This window comes from Peromyscus leucopus, chromosome 8b, assembly GCF_004664715.2.
Source record: "Peromyscus leucopus breed LL Stock chromosome 8b, UCI_PerLeu_2.1, whole genome shotgun sequence".
In the NCBI taxonomy this organism is placed as follows: Eukaryota; Metazoa; Chordata; class Mammalia; order Rodentia; family Cricetidae; genus Peromyscus; species Peromyscus leucopus.
In genome coordinates this window covers 38,611,561-38,634,384 of record NC_051086.1, presented here as the reverse complement: position 1 = coordinate 38,634,384, position 22,824 = coordinate 38,611,561, and positions in this window count along the sequence as shown.

Sequence of the window (22,824 nt, the reverse complement as noted above, 5' to 3'; positions counted from 1 at the left end):
GAGATGCTGAATCAGAACAGCTGGGTTGGAACTCAAACATCTGCTTTACATTAAGCTTTAGGGTGCTTCCTATGGTTAATAAATGGGATAACTCTGGTCTCGTGCTGGATCTGAGGGGTCCAGGGTTCAGACACTCTAGGGAGAGCCTGGAATCTTTTATAATTGCAGCCCACACAGGGGCCACAGCTAAGAAGGAGACACTCCCCCCTTAGTGATGTGCACTTGCCTGTATGATCCATAGAAGGCTGGAGAACAGGCTCATGATGGTGGCTGTTCAGGCACAGGGATGCAAGCAGGAGGAAGAGACTCCACCTACCTGAGGCAGACAGAGACTGTCTTCAAAGAGACAGGGCCTTCTCAGAGGCTCGTGGGAGACACAGCAGGGCAGGAGATCCATGATATAAGGGCCAACAGAAAGGTCTTCCAAAATAAACAAGTCTCCAGTCTTTCTTTTCTCTGTAGGTGAATGAGCTTTAAGCTCAGAGAGAGACAGAAACAAAGAGAGAAATATACACATACCACAGAGAAAAGCTTTTGTATTGATTGGTATTGGGTATGGATTCACCATAAGACATTCTGAATCTTTCACTATATGGAGATGGGTTTCCTAACTGTCAAAGAATTAATATTGACTCACTGCACTAAAAGCCTTTGGATTAGAGTTGAGCTGATTCACATGCAACATAACAATATAGGAGGAGATGGAAGAAAGTCAGCGAAAAATCTAGCTTTCCCCATATAACCCAATTCGCCTATGGAAATATACCTCGAATCTCTGCAGACACAGAAGTCAGGGAGGAGACACCATTTATAAACCTAGTTCTATGCTGGATGTTTTCTTGACATCATCTAATTTGAAAACAACCCTCTATGGCAAGTGTTATTGCACTCATTTTTCAGAGAAAGAAACCAAAACCCAAAGAGTTTAAGCAAGTTTTCATTTCACATGGCTAACAAGACCGAAATCCTGTGTTCTCCATGATTTGTGCCTCGACTTGACTACATGCCTGTGATTATGTCTCTTCCACCCCCTCTGATGGCTCAGTCACCACTTGGCACTGGAGGAATAAAGGAAGACACCATGCCTCCAAGAGCCTCCTAACTCCTGCCAGTCCCCCAGCTTTGCTCTGCGCTCCATATAAGCACATGCTAGGTTGTCTGAAATGTAAACGTGATTAAGTAACATAGACACCTATTTTCCTTCCCCAGCTCCTACATCATACCTAAAATGCTCCCAGGGCTGGCTGGGCTCCATGGGTAGAGTGTTTGCCACAGTCAAGCATAAGGCCCTGAGATCAGATCCCCAGCTCTATACACAGCCAGACATGACTACAGGCTCCTGTGGTAACTGTATTCCTACAGCAAAATGTAAGACAGACAGGAGAGTCTCTGGAAACTCACTGGCCACCAAGCTTGGTATATATGCAGGCAGAGGTTGTCCTCAGCTTCACACTCATGCCATGGTATACATGTTTCTGCACACACACACACACACACACACACACACACACACACACATGCTCACACACATATACACACTCACATAAACAAAAACACAAATACACAGACATAAATATACATCCACACACAAAAATATACACAGACATACATTCACACACACATACAGATACATACATACACACATAAGTATACACACATGTATGCTCACACAGATATACAAACACACATGGTGTGATAAGGCATTCATCTGTAGTAAAAAAATCAAAGTTATTAGAATAGGATAATTGTATTATCATTATTATTGTTGTTGTTATTAATTAGAACAACTAGATATTACCTGCAATGAGCCTTTGTGGAGTGTGTCTGCCCCAGGAAGATCTGATATATTTGCTCTATATTAAGTAGCCTAGCATAGTAAATGGTTGTATTATTCCTTTAATCAAGATAAGTTCAAATGAGGCTTAAAACACTGTGTGCCAAGATGGAAAAAAAATAAAAATAAAAAGAATTCTTGTTTTGGAGTTCCTCCCAGAAGTTACAGATTTACTAAAGTTCTGAGACTAGAGCAGGTGGATTTACGTGGTGCTGGGGAAAGGACTAGTCTCCATTTCTCCATCCTTTATGGCTACCATAAAATTGTCCATTGATTCATCCAACAGTATGGTTGAATACTAAGGGATTTTGCTAAGTTAAAAAAAAAGTCAGACCCAATTGGCTATGACTGTATGATTTTATAGAATGGGACATTCTATAAAAGGTAAAATTGTAGCAATTGAGAACACAGTAGCTCTTCCCAAGCAATGATGGGTAGAAGAGTAGGTAGAGACAAACAATTGACTGGAAAAGGAAAGAATGAGTTGGTATAGAATTCACCAATATACTATTTCTGTCGTAGGATGATTGCATAAATTTGTTCTATCTTAATTTGAATGAGATATTAAATGACTTTTCTTCAGAGGAAAGTTCAGAATGATGGGAGCATATGATAAGGTATCAGAAGGAGGGACAAAAGATTCCTTGAATCCGTTGAGAACTGTAGAATTTTCTATCACAGAGAAAAACACGGACACGTGAGCTACAAAATATTTTTTTAAAGGCAATCAGAATGCTGGGGAATCCAAATTGAAATAGTAGCTGTGAAGACGAATCTAACTTCTGTCAATGTCTGACATAATCGCTCTCTAGAGAACAGGGGAGGAGGAGATGACCCAAGACACATCAAAAATGGTGTGTAGATGAGAGATTTAAAAAGGAGAGAAAAGGAAATAACAGAAGCGCTACACTTCAGTTGTTAAAGCTTTTTATCATGAGGTCACAGGTCAGCAATTTTATAGCTGCTCTGTAAGGAAGCTGAGGTAGGACAGATCAGTAAATAGATGGTTTGAGAAGCAGTCTTCAAAGCATGGATGGCCCCAGTAGGCTGCACATTGGAGGCATCATGCACGCTTAGCCTCAGAGATAAGCAGACCCAGAAGCAATGGCATACCACTGGCAATGTGTGGGCTATCATACATACATATCCTTCCTCTTGATCTTTCTGCTGGAAGAACCCCAAAGCAATGATCATTCCCTGTGCCCAGACCTTGGTTTCAAAATGGGGAAGTTAAGAAGTGCCCCCAAAAAGGACTGAATGGGGGAGTGTCTAAGGAGTGTGAGAGCTAAACCAGTAGAACTTTCTGTGACCAAGGCTGGGGAAAGGTAGACAATAACATAACAGAGTGTTTGTGATTGCATTACACAGTGTGAACTAAATACAAAAGAGAGCACCCAAACATAAATGAATAAATGGCTAGATAAAGAAATGAATAGACAAAGAAACAATTTTGTTTGGTTTTTGTTTGTTTGTTTGTTTGTTTATGGAGACAGGATTCCTCTGTGTAACAGCCCTAGCTGTCCTGAAACTTGCTTTGTAGACCAGTCTGGCCTTGAACTCACAGAGATCCCCTTGCCTTTGCCTCCCAAGTGTTGGGATTAAAGGCATGCACCACCACAAACCTTACCCTCAAAAGAATTTCGGATATGTGCAGAATGCTCTCCCATGCAGAGGGATAAGGAATTGATTCCTACAGGTAGAGTTGGAGAAGGGAACAATAGCAACTGAGCCAGGTTATCAAGATAATCATCAGTGGGTGGCAATGTGTGGTAAGGCCCCTTCATCCCTGTAGTAATTCCCAATACTGATAACTCTGGTTCAGCCACATAAGGCCACTTTAAAGAGCATTTTACAAAAACCTAGCCACTACTACTCAAAGTTCACAGTCATGAAAATGGGAGAGGACTGAGAGTGGAATCTGAGGAGATGCGGCACTTCACATGAGGCACCTGGGTTGTTTGTATATTGATCAGAAAATGTCATTAATGTAAAAACTGGAGTAACCCTCTGGTATGTTTATTAGGGTGGGGGAGGGGAGGAGGAGACTTGTACACTATCAGGAAAGCAGACAGGATTTCTCATGAGTCTTTGGTTCCTGCTGACGGCTGCCCATGCTCCCTGTCCATGCCCATCTGACCTATTCAAAGGCAGGCACTTCATGTCCTCATTGTCACATGTGGGCAGGGCTTACAGTGGTCAACAGACACCCCTACACTTGCTCACTCATACCCTGCACTGAGATGCCACCTACATCTTGATACCAAGAGATAAGACACAGAGGCTCAGTTTAGACTCATGCTCTGCATTTCTACCATCCTATCCCCAGGGAAGCTAAAACTTTTTCCTTTGCAATAAGTCAGCTCTACTCTTTGTTGTCCAATTTCCATTACAGTCCTGAAAATTGGAAAGTTCTAGCAAAACTTGACAGACAGGAAGAGCAAATCTCAAGGCTTCCACTAGAGCTCCCCTGCTTAAGCTGCATCTCAGGACTCTTCACCTTCTGTAGCAAGAAAATCCCCATGGAAGAAAGTTTCAGGACACTGGTTGACACTCTTCACCCACCATTCTGTCGCACATCACACTATACATATTTCCATCTCATAGCATGAGTTCCTTCAGCTAAAGAATGGTGTCTTATGTCTCCTCATGAGTGGAGGCCCTCATGAGTAAGAGACCTGGACCGTGGTCAGTCAGATGTGTAAATGTGATCCAGAGGATCCCATGACACCAGCTACCCAGCCTGACTCTGTCAGCAGAGTCACATGATAAAAACAGTTGGAACATGGTGAAACTTACTTGCTCCCATCTGAATTCGTGAATGGGGCAGAGAATCGGGGTGTGGTTGGCCTCCTGACTGGCACTGTGGCTGTGGTGCCTCTGAGGCTGCTTAGCTCAGGTCCACAAAGCTCTGTGTCCTTTCTTTACTGACAGCTGTCATCCCCAGTCAGTCTCTGCTCAGCATCCATGCACGATCTTCCCTAGATGGTTCACTGCCTCCTAAACCCACATCACCAACTTTGGCTAAGTTTTCTCTCCCTTGAGAAGGAAGTGGTATGTAGTTGTGTGGATAGGGAGGTGAAGAGGATCAGAGGACATGGGAGAGGGGAAATGCGTGATCAGTATGTATTATATGACAATTTTTTCTCAATCAAAAAAAAAAAAAAAAAACGAGTTGTCTCCTTGGAAACCTCACATGCCCAGATGGAGCTTTCTGCAGAATGTTCTCTTGCACCTGATAGCTAAGGTTTCTCATTGGAGTGGGGCTCCAGTATAAGCCAAAGAGTTGCTAATCTCTGTGCTGACAGCAGCTAAGGCATTCAAATGGAGTAGTAAGTATAATGCAATTTACTGTGATTGGTCAGTGTGTCAGTTTACCCCTGGGTTATCATGGGAACATGAGGAAGGAAGCTAATTGCTCTGTTGTTGCAGTGTGAAGGGCCAGTGCCCCAAGCAGCCACTGTCCTTATTAGATGGGGTTGCTGGGGAAAAACTATCTCATTTCTTAGGCCCCTCCCACTTCTTTTGTTCAGTAACCATGTTTAACAGATACACTTACCTGGTTAGCCCTGACATGTGGCAGTGTTGATAAACCCTCGAATTAGAAAGACAGTTACAGGAAGAAATATCTGTGATGGGGGTGGGGAGTTTCACACAATAGAGCCCTCCTTGTGAAAGCACAGAAAGGCAGGCGAGCTAAGTGAGCAGTATCCTGGATTCTTGCACTTACAGCTTTGGTGAGCTGACATGGCATTCTCAAGCCAGAGTCAGCCCCACAGAACTCCTGCCTCTCACAGCAAAGGGCCAGCTGTGGTGTCCCTGCTGGGATGTCACTAGCCAAGACCCTTGAGTGAGTGTGACCTCATTGCAAATGAGAGTGGATTGAACCTACGTGATCTGAGGACCAAGTTCTCCCACCCATTACACCCAGATGGCTTGGCATGCATCTGTCACAGCCCCCTGTTTCTTGACGGTCCTGGACTTTTCTACGTTTAATAGCAACCTATTAATTTGTGCAATGTCTTCTCCATTCCTAACCTCTTCTTGAGAATTTCAGAGTGTTTACACGGCATCCATGGATACCTACACAAGATGGAGCAGACTTGGTCAGGAGTCCATCATGGACAGAGGAGGAGCTCAAGAGGCCCCACCCTTCCTTGAAGAGTTATTGGTAGTTTATGGTGGCCGCGAGACTGGAGGTCATTTTCTTCAGTGGTGTGGCGACTAGTTAATTGTCCAGTGCTCCAACCCATGCAATACTATCCTCTTTGATTAAATTAAAAAACATGGAGGTATGGGGTGGGGGGGGCTAACTGGAAATAAGGAGGTCCATGGGAGTGGGAAGAGAGGGTAAAAGGAAGACTATGGTCACAGAGCATTGTCTATATGAGGGAAATCATCAAAAAAAGCATTTTCTGTGAAATATGAATTTTTAAATGAGAAAACAGAATGTTGGAGGGTCTATGTGATCTGGCAGAAGTTTCTGTGTGCCTCCCCACTTTTAGACAGGGCCTTCTGTAGCCAAGACTGGCTTCAAATTCGCCCTATATCCAAGTATGGTCTTGAATGTCTGATCCTCCTGCCTGTGCCTCCTCACTGCTGGAATTGCAGGCATGCAGCACCAGGCTTGGTTTGTATGGTGCTGGGAACTGAACCCAGGGCATCATTTATATTAAACATGTACTCTACCAACTGAGCCACATCCCCAGCCTCTCTTCATGACCCATTCTAATGCGCCAACCTCTGCATTAAAAAAAAAAATCACCTTCACATTCATTAAAAGAGAAATCTACTAAACTCAAGATTTCCTTTCCCCCCACTCATGCCTAATGAGGTCATCTTTTCAGCCACCCTTCTCCTGCGCTCGACTGTATTTTCAAGGCAGGAGATATCTATTTAGTCCACACTCGAGTGAGGAACTCACAACAGCACAATAGCAACATGGTGGTGTTTTACATTCAGTTTGCAAACCGAGTGTTGGCTCCTCTCATGGAACAGCCCCATCACTCCCCACCCCACCCCAGACCATCTTCACCTTCGTAGGCTAGATCAAGCAACAGAACCTGAAAAAAAAAAAAAAAAAAAAAAACAAGGAAAACAAAAATCCAAGTGGGTAGATTAGGACGCCTACACAAGCTCACTGGATGGATGGGAGATGGGTCACTGGTCCTCGTGGACTTGGCACACGGCTCCCCAGAGCCCCGGCTGAGTCAGCGCAGTGATTCTCAGTAATATCAGAAAATGAGTTTGAGAGCAAAATCTGTTTTCTAACCCATTTGTACTTGAAGGTTTTTTTTTTCTTTCTTTTTTCTTTTTTTTTTTTACTTTCTTGACTCTGGCTTTCTAACATGAGACTGAATACACGATTCCAATTCTCTAAGTACCTCTAACCTGCTCTTTAACTGGCATGTTGCCTGACTGGAAAGTTCTGGTGTCAGAATTTCCTTTATTGCTTTCTCTGATGGTGGTTTTCCCCTTTCCAGATTACTGGCTTTATTAGTAGTTGGGATTTAAATAAATGCAGCCATTTGCACCAGGGTAGATCCTTCTTTCCATGTGTTCCCTTATCTATTACCTTTCTTTAGAAATACACTCTAAACTAAAATCACTGTCAATCTATCATACAACCACTTATATCAGTTATCTGTTGTCTCTACCTGCTTATCTGTATGCATACCTTTGTTTCCCATAGCAGAGCTTGTAGATAATTTACTGATTACCCTCTTTATGTTTGCTGAGGACCTACTGTGTGGGATATCCCTATGGCTGGTACCTACAAAGGTTGAGAAAGTTAGAATCCTCTTCATGTGAGCTGGGCCGTGAACAGCACCATGAAAGAGAGACAGGAAAAGAGCTTCAGATTAAGGAAGAGGCTGAGAGATTCCAGGGTAAGAAAAGGAAGCAGAGCCAATGATAGGTAACTCAGCCCTGGTCACATGGTTTCAACCCTGGTCACATGGTTCCACATGGCCATGTTTGTACAAGGTTGTTCTTTTATGACATTTTGAGAGTCGACCAAGTGCTATCAAGAAGCAAAGGACAGTTAGGACATCAGACCTCTGTTTCAACTTTCAGTGTCTGTGTGAATGTGTGAGCGTTCATATGTATGTGTGAGTGTGTGTGTGTGTGTGTGTGTGTGTGTGTGTGTGTGTGTGAATCCTTCTGTGTGTGGACCACAGGACATGGACTGCATGGGGTGCAGACCAGAGAGCACAGAAGCCAACATGTCCAAGGAATTCCCTAAAGTCACAGACACAATGATTCTATGCAAGCTTACTCTTCCCTTCCCCTTGACCTGCTACCAAGCAACAAGCTTTTCAATACATTCTCCTCTGAATTCGGGACTGAACAGGCTTCCTAGAAAACTTTGATCACGAAATCAGGTTAGCAGATGGCCAGCATATTATAAATGCTGCCACTGCTACCTCGTGTGTGCGGTTACTTTTAGGTGATTTACTTGTAGTCTAAACAACACTGTTTCAAAAACACTCGTGGAGGCCGCCCCTCCCAGCTGACAAATGAGAAAGTCTGTAACCAGAGAGCTTTAATCTAGTCCTGATGAAATAAATACAGTCTGAGCTAAAATTCGGGGCTCAGCATAACCGTAGTCCTTTTACATCCCACCTTTGAACCCCCTGAAAGTGTTTTTAAAAGTGGCAGTGAGGTTCCCTGGAACCCCTGGAGTGGGATATGCTGAGCAGAGCTAAAGGTGGATATCACGGGTTGGAAAACAAGGATCTTCATGAAAGTCAGGCTCTGTAGCAAACCTATTTGAATTTGTCCCTAAGCAAGGCACAATGTAGGCTTCCAGACTGTTCTCCAGAAACTGCACTGTCATCCTGTATCCTATTTTTACAAGGACGCAGTCTAAATGGAGAATGAGTTCCAAGGAGCTGCAAAGAACAGACTGCAGTAATTTCAGCCTAGGTGAGCTGGAAAAAAAAAATTCACTTCTGAGATGGGCCATAAATCCAAGCTATTTTATAGGCCTCCTGCTTCTATTCCTGCATTCAAAGAAAAAGCTAATTTGTTTTGTGAAAATTGGAAAAACAAAACAGTACAGAGTGTGGAAGTGGGCCTCCAAGGCATAGACAATCAGACAGTCCAGGGAGACCCCTCTGGGCCTCCAGAATCCATCTACTCAAAGCCTACAGCACAAAACTCAGGCCAGTTCTGGGGGTGGCAGCTTCCCAAAGGCATGGGGGTGAAGAAAGGTGGTCACAGGAGAAACAGCTCAGCAGTAAAGAGCATTGGATGCTCTTGCAGAGAAACCAGGTTTGGTTCCCAGGACCCCTGTGAAAGCTCCTAATTGCCTGTAATTTCAGCTCCAGGAAGAATCCAACCCCTTATTCTTGCCTCAGTGGGCACTACACACATAAATACAAGTAAATCTTAAAAAAAAAAAAGAGTATACCAGGGCTGGGCCAGAGCACAGCAGCCAAGGCCTTTGTACTTTCTGTCATGCCATAGAGCAGGTCCCACCTCACCTGAGCCAGCCCCAGTCCCCTGGTAAAACCATTTACCCCGAGCTCTCTGCCACTTCTTTGAAGCACAAAGATCCATGGGAGGGCATCCAGCTAGAAGTCAGGCATGATTACCCAGCTCTACTCAAAGGATGATAAAGGCACAGGCTCAAGGCTCTATCTGTGCAAATAAGACACCTGAATCACCAATGTACCAGACTTGCATTTATGCCAAACACTGGGCTCAATTCCATCTTCCTTCCTTTCTGTGACCTGCAGAGAGATGTTCTGTTTTTCTGGTTTGTTTTTTCCATTGTTCAGCAAGGTGTGCCAAGCTTCCTGCCTGAATCCCCATCCGGTTATTACACACTCAATATTGCAGGGTTTCCTTAAAAGGCTGGTGAGTCAGGTTTAAAATGAAGAGGAGATTTTCCGGTCAGGTGGCTGCTTACCTCCATCCGTGTGTCCTTTTGACTAGTTCAGTATGGGCAAAGGCTCCTGCCGAGGTCGTTTTTCTAAAAGAGACCTTTTAAGTGCAGAAAAATTAAGTCCAGGATACTTGGAGAAGGCAATACAGTTTTCCGAAAATGGCATGTACGTAATGACATCTGAGTCATGTAGTGGTTCTTCACTACACAAGGATCATTTGGGAAAACATCAACCATGAGGGTCAGCTGTCAAAGATTCTGAATCTGAAGGCTTAGAGAAGGCTTGGGAAACTGCGTCGCCATCATGTTCTGTGGAAGGATCCAGTGCAAAGCTCAATGGTATGCTGTGCTGGTTGGTGACATAGCTGAGAATCAACCGGGAAGAGAGATTCAGTTGAGGAATTTTCTAGAACGGGTTGGGCTATGGCCATATCTGTGGGGAATTGATTGACTAGGAAGATACCACCAGTGCCTGGTTTGGGGCTCTGGATTGTAGAGGAGTAGAGAAGGCCCATGACAGCAAACAAGGATGTGTTTATTCTCCTTGTTCTGGGCTGCAGATATGATGTGACTCACTGCTTGAGTTCTTGCCTTGGCTTCCCCTCAGTGATGAACTGGAACCTGGAATTATGTGCGGAGTGGGACTCTTCCTCCCCATGCTGCTTATTGCCACGTTATTTTATGACAGCAACAAAATGAAGTTAAAATACACACTTGCCCAATAATGGCTGTTTTGGCTAGTTATCACATCCCAGGTTACCCCAGAAATCTCGAGATGGGCAACTAGTCTTCAGAGATTCAGGCACCCACCCAATATCTTACATGTCATGGAGAGCCAGGGCTGAAAACCAAGTCCTTGATTTCCCCAAAGTCATGGAGTCACATTACAATGTCTGATGAACCATGGATCACAGAAGCATGATCACAGAGGAAAGCACAACTGGAGTCAAGATGACCATGTGTGTGTGTGTGTGTGTGTGTGTCTGTGTGTCTGTATGTATGTATGTATGTATGTATGTGTGTCTGTCTGTCTGTGTATGTGTCTGTCTGTGTCTGTGTGTGTCTGTCTGTGTGTGTGTCTGTGTGTGTGTCTGTGTGTGTGTGTGTGTGTGTGTGTGTACAGATCTGAAATAAGGACGGAGAGAAATCATTTGTAAGAGGAACAGAAAAGATGCTTTCCTTATTACAATGCCCAGTCGTTTACCCCCAAACTTTCCAAAGGGGTCCCAGAGCCTCTACTTCTCACATGCCCAACTCTGACCTGGTTACTCAGGAGATAGAGTCCCCCATATTCCCAAATGTTAAAAAGGTGAAGATGCTTATTTCCGTTTTGACTCTGTACTTCTCCCTTCATCTTCTTGACCACTAGCTCGATCCTGTTTCACTATGGGATTACAGTTACAGACAAGAGGAGAAAGGTCTTCAATACTGTATTGAACCAACCATTCGCAAGCTGGAGTTGGACTCTTGATTCTTATACACAGTCTAATGCCTATCAGAGATACAATGGGCGATCATGGGAAAACCATTCATCTTCCTTAAGCTCTGCAAAGAAAAGGATTTGACAAGATTTCCTCAAGGGGCTCCTTGGGGATGATTTCTAAAGATCAGTGCCACAGTGAGCACCGGGTATATGTAAAGGTTCTGAGTTGGGCTGGGTTTCTGAGAGAAAAGCAAAGGTATATTGCCAGACTGATGACACAGGCCTGTCATCTCAGCTACCTTGAAGTCTGATGCAGAAGGACTGTTTGGGCAAGAAAGAATTCAAGGCCAGACTCGGCAACCCTTTCTCAAAATCGAAAGTAAGATTGGGGCTGGAGACACGGTTCAGTGTAGAATGTTCCCTTCCCATACATGAGACCTTACATTTACTCCCTTGGTACAAACCAAAAGGAAAGCCGTGAAGCTGAGTGACAGTCTGCATCTCACCTCTCTGACTCATCCCAGGAAAAGCACCCACTCTTGTCTGCTCCAATCTATCTGCCACAAGCAAACTGATTGATTTTTTTTTCAAAATGAAAATTGATCCCAGTCTGCACACACACACACACACACACACACACACACACACACACACACACACACACACTAAAGTCTTCCCTTTATACGTTGCAAGTTCCCAAATATCCTAGCTAACTGTCAACTTCACACAACCTACACTCCATCTGAGAGCAAAGTCAAACCTGAGAAATTGCCTTAGTCAGATTGGCCCATGTTTGGACATGACTATGGTGAATTGTCTTGATTAGTAATTGATGCAGGAAGGTGCAGCCCACAGCAGGCATTACCATTTGTAAGCAGGTAGCCTTTGGCTGCATTAGAAATCTAAACTAAGCATGAGCATGCAAATGAGAAGGCAAGCCAGCAAGCCACATCTTCCATGGTTTCTTCCTTTGAGTTCCTGCCCTGACTCCCCTCAGTGATGGACTGTGATCTGGAAGTATCATCCTTATAAACCTTTTCTTCCCCTAAGTTGCATTTGGTGTTTGCCACAGCAACAGAATAAACTAGAATGCTAAGTGACCTGAAAGCCCGGGTCCGTATGTGCTTTCTTATCTTTTGTCTGTCTCTGATACTAAGCATGTTATAGGAACTTCCATAAATATTGGCAGAACCAACAAAAACGTGAATGAATGAGTGATTGAATGAATTAATGAGTAAGAAATATGACTTGGCACTGAAGCTGAGTCATGAAGGAAAGTCAAGGAGCAAAGGCTGTGTAGGGAGGGTGGTGACATGGGGGTGCTGGGCAAGGACTCATGAACTCTACAGAGAGGACCAGCAAGCCAGCTTGGGACACACAGAACATCTGGACTGCTCTGTTCTGAGAACATGGTGGAGGTGTGAAGTGGGAGAGGACGGTCACAGGATGGGTTGGCTGTGTTTGCAAGAGAAGCTTCAGCCTCAAAGCTCCCAGCGTGAGGATTTAGCATAATGAAGACAAGACCTGAATGAAGAAGATCTGCTGCTGCCATGGCCAAGACACTCATGGGAAAGACCGGCAGCCAAGTCTGCTCACACAGACATTCTTCACACCAGAAGCTCACTTTGCTCATTAGATTGCACACCTGCCACCCTCCTTTACCCGCCATCCTTCTGAGTTAATCTGACCACTGAGAGCAGGCAGTAAGAACTAGGTTTAGAGCCCTATTGGATCAAGAGAATGGATGAGCATCACTTCACACTTCTGCTGCCTGATGAGACGTTAGGATAGCAGGACAAGGCAGTTCACGGGAGTCACAAACCTGTGTTAAGCAGGACACTGAGACCTTTGCCTAATCGCTGGTAAGTGTTCTGCCTGCAGCTGAGATCACAGGCTGGGCATGCCAGCTAGGAGACACGGGGCTTGCTCTTTAGCCCCTACATCCCTCCCTTTTCTCCTTTGAGAAATAAGAACAGCAGCAGTGTCTACCTCCCAGACACGGTGGAGTGGGGGAACACTGACGTGGTCCTCAGGAGCGCTCTCGGTTCATAACTAGTGTCCTATCGTGGTTAGATACTGCTGCTGGCATGCTGGTGCCATTATCACTACCGCGACTTCTCATTTCGTCTTCTATTTTTATAATTTTATATTTTTGCAGTGTTGGGGCATGAACCTAGGACTCTGTGCTTAAGCTACATCCCCAGCTCTTTAAAAAACAAACAAGCAAAACAAAATCCTTTTATTTTGAGTCAGGATCTTCTGAAGTTGATCGGGCTGAACTTAAACCCTCTCCGAAGTTCAAGCAGGCCTTGAATTTACCCTCTCTTGCTTTGGCCTCCCAAGTAGCTGGGATTACAGCGTAATTTTCTTTTTAGAACAAACATCAAAGAAACAGGAATTGACATTTCTCCCAGAGCTTACCTGATTAGTTGAAATTTGCATATTCATTAAGTGGCTCAGAGATAACAGAACTCAAAACACTCTGACTCCAGACCTTTTTCTTGGGGAAGGGGAATTTTGTGGTCCCAAATACTAAGACTAGTAGAGCTGTGAAGGGAGCTTGGAGCTGAGATGAATGAGAGAATAAATGAATGAAAGAATGGATAAATGTCCAGTTCCAAATTCACTCCAATGCCATCTTTGACAGTTGACCGTGTAGCCAATCAGCCTCAACTGCTTGGCTATGTAACATGAAGACCACCAAGACTGTGAGCATGTGAGCTATTAGTTCATGCTTGGAAATGCATCCTACTGAGCTGGCATGCTGAAAGAGGCTCGGGGCGGGGCTTCGTGTTGGAGACATTAAACACCGAGGAAGGGAAGAAAGGAGGTCATGGGGGTCCGCAGAGTGCTAATATGAGATGAGGACCTAAGGCTGCCCTCTTAGCTCCTTTCCAGCCCCACACTACTATGTTTCTAATTGGAATCAGGGGTGCAATGTCTCCCAGCTTCAACCATCCTGCCAGACAAGGAAGGAGGCATGAGTGTGCAGTGCTGCCCTCTACAGGTCGGGCTGTGGCTTTCACAGCCTTAATCTGTTTTTGACTGTGCCTCCCACACTGGTGGCTGCCTTCTCCATGCTTTTCTGCTTCCTGCTCTTGTGGCACAAATAACTGGAAAAACTATGTAATGATGATGACCTTTGAACCCCTGATCCTCCTACCCCCACCTCCTGATGACCAGGACTTTGGGAGTGCACCATCACACCCGGTTTTATGCTTTGGTGCGTGCCAGGCAGACACATTACCAACTGACCTACCTCCTCAGCTCTAAAATGGATTGTAACATTTTCCCAGTTCTGAAAGTTCCTGCCTTTTAAATGTTATCATTCAGTGTGGACAGAGTATGGAGAAGCAGGGTTCTGGGGATGGAATTGTCCTCATGCTTGCTCTTACCAACAGAGCCATCTCCTCGGCTCTTATTTTTATTTCATTTATTTCTATTTTAATACATTTCTAGATCATGGGTATCACGATTTGAGTCACATCTATCAATCCAATTTCTGTCAGATCGTGAATTTGCGAATTTAAATTTACAAGATGTGCTTTCGAAGAGTTTTGGTCTATGGCCTCTGGAGTGCTCATGTCTTTCTTAGCAATAGCAGGCATCTCCCTCAGACCCACATGGTCCTTACAGCATGTGCTTTTATCCAAAGCTGTATGTGGTTCTCCTAAGTGGGAAACTATTCTGGTCGCTAGGTTAAACTGCCATTTTCGTATTCATGTGGATGGTCTCAAGTCTAGCCTCCTTGTCTTCACATTCATGGCCCAGCAAAGGAGACCTATTACACTCAGACAAAGCTCTTCCAGAGCTGGCTGGGCCCCATGCCTGTGCTGAATTTTCATAACTTGAACTTCAGCTTACCTCTCGTTCTGAGGTTCTGATCTCTTATATACTGTGATCATCTGAGTTTCTGTCTCTGGTGTGTGACAACATAAACCTCTCTAGGGTGTGTTCTCTTGTGGTCCAGTCACTCCATGTCTCTAGATCAAAGCTGCATTCCAGTCAATACTGGATGACTGCATGCAGCTACAGGGTTACACAAGTACTAGGCACTTACAGAAGCCAGGATAACAGCCACAGGCCATATTCTGATGACCTATCTCTGTGACCTCATTGACTACTCTCTAAGATGGGCACCATTAGACCCAGGAAGTTAGAACTAAGAGACCTGAAACATTATTGATGGAGGTAAGGTTATAGCCCAGGCAGTCTAAACTCAGAACTCAGGTACCCAGTCTTGATACTAACCTGTTGAGTGTTATCTGTGGATTAAGAATGAATGCATGGAAGCATTTAAGCAGAAAAGGAGGTCTAAAATGAAGAGAGAAGATTGGGGACAACACTGGGGGTCATGGTCAGTCTTAAATGCAAGAGACTCAAAGATGTGTCCCCTCGTCTTGAATTTTGCACCATTTCTAAGTTCGAAACCCGAACCAGAAGTGTGTCTGTTTTTTGGATTTTTGTATCTATTTACTTTTGAATCATCCTTGGTCTCTCCCAGGCTGGCACCAGGTAATGTAGCCAATACCATCATAACTCCCCTATTATTACTTTCCCTCCAGGCAATATTGCTTCTATGCTCCCAAAGTTAGAGGCAAGGCCCCCTGGGTTTTCCTAAATGTACTGCATTTCCTAACTGAAATATGGAAAGGTTTAGACAGTCTCATTTTTTATTCTGTATGTCATATTGCAGCCATTACCATGTCCCTAGATAGTCAATATGTGAACACACACACACACACACACACACACACACACACACACACACACACATGATAATATGAGGAAAAGCCAATGAAAAGAAGAAGAATGCCTCTTGTTATTAGCTGAGGCTTTGGCTTTGTGGTTCTAACAAACTGATCTTTACTGCATCTGTGGTTTTATTATCTTGGCCATTAGGCAGAGGAGGAAGAGGGGAAGAGGAAGAGAAAGAGGAGGGAGGACCTACAACCAGACACTAAAGTGTCATCCAAGCATGTGAGGAAAGATGGATGTAGTAATATTGGCCAATCCCTAGAATGTGTTTATTCCAGGAGGTGTGGGGGAGAAGGTAGGGGAAAGAATGGGTAGTTCCCACTCAAGGATGCAAATTCTATCTCCCCTATTGAAAGTCTGTGAAAAAGACCATAAACTTAGGGGCCAAATTTTGAAACATGTAAACATCATTCTCCTAGTTCAAATGAGTGATAAGGCAGAAAACAATGAGAGCATCTGAGGGAAGCTGGACAGCTTCCTACAGAGGTTGGGAATTCTTCTGCCTTGACCAGTGCTGTTCATTCCTACACCTCAGGGACAGTTGGGGACAGTCATATGCATTCCTGCACAGCAGAGGCAGTCATGGGTGTCAGTGCACTCATAGGAAGCTGCCAGGCTAAATGAACTGGAAAAGAAAAGGAACTGATGAGATTCTTGGACGGCATCTAGAGAATGAAGATCATGGGTCTGGAAGTAGGAATGAACCACAGGGCCCCAGGGTCAAAGCCACGGTGAGTTCTTGCTGTGCTTCTACCAGCTTCCAACTCACCACAGTTACAGTTGTCACCTCACATAATCAGCCACCTGTCTCCACTGTATCAAATTTCCACAGATACGCAGGAGTACTTAAGGAGCAAGTCTAGCTGGTGCTCATTAACCAGGAAGAGGGGGAGGGGATTCGGGAGATGATCTGGCCTCATGGCCCACCCCTCACTGCAGGCTTCATTGGGTTTGCTAGCTGGGGCAGTGCTGGAGAGCTTGCCTGGGTGGTGGCAGTGAGGAAAAGCTGGCCGGCTGATCAACCCAGCTACTACCCAGGCCCAGAACCAGGGCTAGGAGTTAACCCACCCAACATCCACCTCATCTATGAGCTATTGGAGTATGTGACAGAGATGAACCTACAGATCCAAATCTGCAGGATCTCTAAGACACAGGACAACAACAGGATGTCCAAGATGAATCCCAGAGAGAGGCCATTATTGATGGTGTAGCAGAAGCCTGAGGCTTCGAATCAGACCAATGACTCACAGCAATGAACACTTACAAGTAAAGATGAATGGATTAAAGGGTAAATTGTGTGACTCAATGGGCCACAATACAACTTCCATGATGAAATTCTTTTCCTTTTGTTTGATTTTGTTTGTTTAGTTTTTGGTTTTTCTTTTCAATTTTGTTTTGTTTTGTGAGGGGATAGGGAGATAAGTGGGATCAAAATACATGATGTGAAATCCACAGAGAATCAATAAAAGTTGAGAAAAAACAATAAAAATAAAAAAAACAAAAGACAGAAAGCAGAAAGGGCACTATTTGAGGGTGGGGGAATCAGCAGGAAGGGAAGGAAAAAAATGTATCTTAGGAAGAAACAAGTCCCACTGCTCAGCAACAACCCCTGATGGAAAATGAACAGCAAAGGGCTGAGTAACCAAAACTAGCCAGACACACATGTGTAAGTGCATAGCAATGGACCCGTCTGTGTCTCTCAGCAGACACACAAGTGTAAGTGCATAGCAATGGACCCATCAGTGTCTCTCACCAGAATGTGGCCCCAGGAGAGCAGGACCTGGGGCCAGCTCGATCACTAGTGGATTCTCAAATCCAAGCCTAAGAACAAACACCCAATAGGTACATGACTAACACACAAATAAAGAAATGTTGGGGGATGGACAAATAGCTCACAGGTTAGGAGCACTGGGATGCTCTTGCAGAGGACCAGGTTCTGTTCCCAGCACCCACATGGCAGCTCAGAACATCTGTAACTTCAGTTCCAGGGGATCCAAAGTCCTCTTATAGATTCTACATGAACTTGCATGCATGTAGTGAAAATACACACACTCAGGGACACACATATTTATGTAAAAGATATGTAAAATGTTTTTGAAAAGGAGTGTCTGGGATAGAGATTCTAGGATGTAAATATAAGGAAGTTTTGGGACTTAAAAAGGCTACATTTATGACAGAAGGAAAATAACAGAAAGAAGAGAAGCATCCGGCTTTACAGGAGAGGGAACAGAGAGACCTCGCTTAAAGAAGTACAGCAGCAATGTTAACAAACAAGAAAGGCTAAGAGCATAGAGAACTTCCCAGGTCTAGAAGCACAGTGAAGGCCAGTGGAGATGGGCGGTAAAGGGAGCAGGCAAAAGCACCTTGGCCTGAGCACTGCCATTTTGACCTCAGACTACATTTTACCTGTAGGGTGATGTTAAGTTCAGGTTCCCAAGCCCTAAGGGAGCTGAGAATCAGCCTCCTCCCTAAGCCATAGAAATAGTTCTTGTGTCATTTAGTTCTCTAGAAACATTATGGCTGTTCCCAACAACAGAATGAACAAATTAATCTGATTGGTTGGACTGAAAGGCTTGCATTGTATCGATTGACAATGATGGAACATTCAAGGAAGCCCCTAATTTCTAAATCCTGATTGGTGAAAATTGTAACTGTAACTTGGCAACAAACGTTTGTGATTTTTGTGCTTATAAACCCCACTTCTGCCCCTACTTGGGGCCATCAGGAGAAACAAGGTTCCTAAATCATTGTCCCGTAGCCCTAATCGATCAGCGACCCACTTGTGTGGTGAGTTAATAAGATCTTTGGAACCTGTAAGTGTTGTCTCTCTTCTTCCTCGTGGCACTTAATGGGCTAGGTGAAACAGCGGCACCCAGTGTTCTCTGGCCTTGGTAGCTTCCTTGAGAAATCACTGATGTCCAATGAGCTCCATAGATCTCGAGTGTATCCTGACATCTGTGTACAGTTGTGAAACTATCACCATCTCAGACACAATCAATACAAAGAGCATATCCTTTCCCCTGGTTTTCCATCATCCTCCCTTCTAACCTCTCAAAACTCCCTAGTCACCCTATTCCAGGGCACTCAGTTGACTGCCACCATCATCTGCATCTCCTAGAATTATATGTGTGTGTGATAATAATGATTAAATTATTAGATTAGTAATTAAATTATTAATACAGAATTGTAATATTCAGTATATATATTGAATTATACAGATACTTAGACTCTGATTTCCTTCACTCAGCACTGTTATTCTGAGACATATCCTTGTCGGTGTACATCAATAATTGATTTCATTTTGTTGCAGAGCCGTATGGACTCTATGGACACACCTCCACTTGTTTATCCATTCAACATGCATGGCCATTTGGACTGTTTCCAGCCCAGAGGAGTTACAAAGAGAGAGGTGGATGTGCGCAAAAGCCCAGGAGCAGCATGGTTGTGCCAATGCATACATCTTTTTAAGAAACTGACAGACATTTTATTCGTTGTTTTCAACTTCGAGAGCCCACCAGCTGTGTCTGAGAGTTCCAGCTGCCCCCTCAGCCTCACAGGATGAGAGTTGGCTGTTGGTTCTGAAGGATGAGAAGTGGGTTGATGCTGTGGTTCTGATTCATGTTGCCCTGAGGAGCAAGGGTGTTGGGCATCCTCTCCTCTGCATATTTTCTACCCACACTTGACTTCATGAAGTATCTGTTCTAAAACTTCAGTTCCACTCACCTCTTCTTAAAGAGATAGGGTCTCATGTATTCCAGAACTGCCTTGAAAATCTATACATGTTTAAATGTGACCTGGAACTCCGTTCACCTCGACCTCTGAAGGAGATGCTGGGATTATAGGCATGGGCCACCACATCAGATTTATGTGATGCTAGGAATGGAACTCAATGTATTTTGTGTGCTAAGCAAACCCTCCACTGACTGAGCTACATCCTCAACCCTAGCTTCGCCTTTTGGGGGAGGGGAGTTCAAGGACCATTCATTAGAGTTTGGGAGGAAAATCCCCACACAGGCAAGCTGTAAATCCCAGCAGGTGCTGGGACGAGGGAGATGGAGAAGAGGAGGAGAGAAAGTCATGCCTTTTGAATTAGGGTCAGCAATGGAGGTCTGGAAGCAACTGTAGCCAGGTGGGAGAGGAAGGGATCTTCAGAGCAAACAGTGAGAAAGCCCAGAAGCATGCTTACAATTTGTGTCCATGTCCAAAGAATAAATACTTTAAAAGATACACAGAAAAATGACACTTTTGAGTTAGAACTCAGAAAAGCTGGCAGGCTCCGCAGTGAGAACTCTGAGCCACAGCCAGTGTGTCCCTAACTACGTGCAGGTCTGTGTTTTAACTGTTGGAGGTAGAGATGGGTCATTGACTTCTTTACACAAGCCCATTATCTACAGCGGCAGGCACACCAACAATAACCACAGAGTTCTAATAAAGCTCTCACTGTGTGCTAGCTCTGCACATAAAGCTCTAATTGTGTTCTAGCTCCGCACTGCTTGCTTTGAACACTTCCATCTCACCACACTCCTTAGAGGAAGATCATGATAATTACCCAACTTTACAGCTGTGAAACCTGAGAATTTGAGAGATAAAACAACATGATTAAATGATTCGAGGTAATAAGAAGGTCTAAACCTGGAGCTTTCACTCCAAAGTTGTGCTTTTAAACTCAGAGCCTCGGGTAACTCAGCCCTCACTAGGTCAAAGCAAAGTGTTTTCCACTGCCAGAGATCAGGCCTTGTTCATAAATGCATTTCCTTAAATGGAAACCCATCTGAGAAGGCTTTGGAGAATTTGACCTGAGTCTCCAGGACATATGTTGGCACACTGAACTAGGTTCTTAAATGGAGCTAAGGGTGAGGTTAACCACAGCTCCACGTCTAGCATCCCTCCTTTGGCTGAGTAAATGCACAGCAGTGCCAATCCACAGCAGTGTGGAAGGTGTCATCTTAAGATGGGACAAACGCAAGAAACGAGAGTGAGGTCACTTTAAAATCTTCTGTGGGGTCAAAAGGCAGAGGTTAAGTGACTGGGGTGCCCAGCTCTAATCCATTTGTCTACAACAACCCCTATACCTAAAGCTAGGGAACTTGGCAGAAGGGGGATGTATAAGAGCCGGAGGACCAGGATATTTGCTGGAGACAGTGTCATCTAGGTATGACAGGGCAGCTGTGCCCATGAAATCTCAGTGGTATGGCTGCCTAAACTAGATCTGCATAATGACAACACCAGTTGACATCTCAAAGCAGATAAGGGGAACTACACAAGGCTCCACCCTTAGTAAAAGAGTTACAGGCAACCAATGGGTGCTGAGAAAAGGAGAATCAGTTCTCTCCAGGGATGAATCCCCTGTGATATCCAATCCCAAGTGGCCATCCCTAAATGCATGTACCTACAAGCAATGCTAGATGAACCAAGTAGGGCGTGTGTGTGTGTGTGTGTGTGTGTGTGTGTGTGTACAATTATAGAAAAAAACACCATGAATTTGGGGGAGAGTAAACAGGAGGAGTGAGGAAAGGAGACGAAGGTAGATGATACAGTATTTATGTATGAAACTCTCAAAAAACTAAAATAAAAAAGTTGTGCTGTGGAGGAACAAGAATGAATGCCAGAGCAGTGTCCAGAAGCAGACAAGAACTCATCCACAGCCTCCTGCAAGAACTTCTACTTTTGACTCACTGTGCCTTCTTACAGGTGTCCAGAGAACCCATGGTCTTATAATAATTACTATCTCATTATTCTGTCGTTTTCCAGCTTACAGGATGTTTTTTATCTAGCATCTCATTCAACTCTCCTAACAGCGGCAGCCAGATGTGATTATCCCCACTTCACATATAAAAAATGAGCAGAGAGGTAAATGATTTTTTCCGCTGCTTCCCCTGGCTGCTTAATGGCAGAAATGGGAACTGAAATGAGAGCTCGTAACTCATGATCCAACAATTCCCCACTGTCCCCATGGTGTCTGGCTCTAAGGAGCAAAGAATATTGTTGGAAAGATGTGTGTACCTGAGACTTGGATAATGCACTTGTTAACAGCAAAGATGAGGGGCGAAGATGAACAAAAATGATGTTCAAAATTATGGCAGCCTTGACTAGTCCTGGGATGAAGTAGGCTGCAGAGTGCTGAATGTTCTTGACCAAGTAACCCCTGGCATCCTTGCTCCCAACCTGGACCTTAACCATACCATCCAGCCCAAGCCTACAAAACCCTGCTCCCTACACTATATACCAAAACTCAGCAACATGGACATTAATTTTTAGGTAGATACCTCAGGCAGAATCTGAACCTTTCCACCCCCCTACCCCCCACACACACACAAATACACAATGTAAAGGACCCATTCAATGTGCACATTCACAAGATGCCAAAAAGATTCCCACATGCATTCAAATTTGAGAGTCCTGCACAAGATCTCCCTATATCATCCAGATGAACTCTGTGCATCTGTTTGTGAGGAAGTAGCTATTACCACTCACTCCCTTCCCAAATCTTTTGACTCATTGTAAGAGTCTAGTTTTTACTGGGGGTGGGGAGGCAGTGAGATGGTTTGGAGGATAAAGGTGCTTGCTACCAAGCCTGATGACCTGAGTTCAAACCCACCCTAGGACTCACCTGATGGAAGGAGAGAACTGACTCCCACAAATTATGCTTTGACATTCACATATGCATGTGCACACACACACTACACTAAATAAATGAATAAATAAATAAATAAATATTAAAATGTACAAAGATCATTCTTATTTTCTGCAAAGTCTCCTTTTCCTTCAAACTCCCTTTCATTTTCTCCTCCAGTTTGTGTTACTGGGAAATTGGCTTTATTGTATTAATCCCACTTCTCTCCTGGCCTCCCACCAAGGCTGTTTAGTCTTCTGTCTCTTACAGAACACAGGGGGGGGGAATGTGGGGGGGCAGGTGTCTCC